Consider the following 1,051-nt stretch of genomic DNA (forward strand, 5'->3'; position numbering starts at 1 on the left):
ACTGCAGAGGGCGGCCCGCTCCCCCTAGATGCCCATTCACTCAACAATAGACACAAACAGGCGACAGGACATACTGGCCTGGGCATGGAAATGCAGTGCCCAGTCCCCCCCAACCACCCCACCGCGGCCCCATCCCCCACCCCACCCCCCTGCAATGCAGGCACCCCAGGGCCCCAAAAGCGTAGACCGGACATCCCGACGCCAGGCCAACCCACCCCACCCGGCGGCGCGGCCGGGACAGCAGAGGCCCGCCCCCGCGCCAGGGGGGGCCCACCGGGAGCCGGCGCGGCCCCAGTGCCGGGGCCCCAGACCCCAGCCCCCAAGCCATACAGGGAAGACCAGCCAACCGACCGAGGGCCGGCACCACCCCCCCAAGCACCCCGCCCACACCCCAGGACCGGAGGCAGCACCATCCAAGCCCCCACCACCATCAACCAGGACAGGCACACAGACATCACCAGAAGGTCGCCCCAGGACTCCAGTCTCAGGAGGCTACCAGCTACCTAGGCCTCCGGAGTCCCCACCCACCCCCCCACAAAGCACATCAGGAGCAGAGCCCGCAGCCCATCACCCCCACTAAGTAATGGAGCTGAGCAGTGGGAACCAAAGAGAGTCAAATTCCTCCAATTTGTTTTTAGAAGAAGCAGACATTCTCTCTAAACTAACATGATCTACTAATAAATTTCTGTACTGAGTAATACATAGTTTATTTTTTGTCTTCCAGTTCATGAGGATCATCTTCTTAGCGATGCACAAGGCAGTAAGAACTATGTGTGATATATTTAACTCCATAATTAATTCACTGACATCACCTAAGATGCATAGTCTGGGGGAAGTTGGGATACGACAGCTAAACCATGTGGATAGATCTTCACAAATCCTCTGCCAAAATCTCTGAACTGGTACACAAGACCACAGAGCGTGTAGATGATTATCCTCTGAATTGCTTGTACAGTGGGTGCATATGTTTGAGTGTGTAAGGCCCATTTGGAACATCCTTTGTCCAGTGTAGTATGTTCTATGGAGAATCTTATATTGTACAAGTTGTATT

Source organism: Archocentrus centrarchus, unplaced genomic scaffold, assembly GCF_007364275.1.
Source record: "Archocentrus centrarchus isolate MPI-CPG fArcCen1 unplaced genomic scaffold, fArcCen1 scaffold_30_ctg1, whole genome shotgun sequence".
Lineage (NCBI taxonomy): Eukaryota > Metazoa > Chordata > Actinopteri > Cichliformes > Cichlidae > Archocentrus > Archocentrus centrarchus.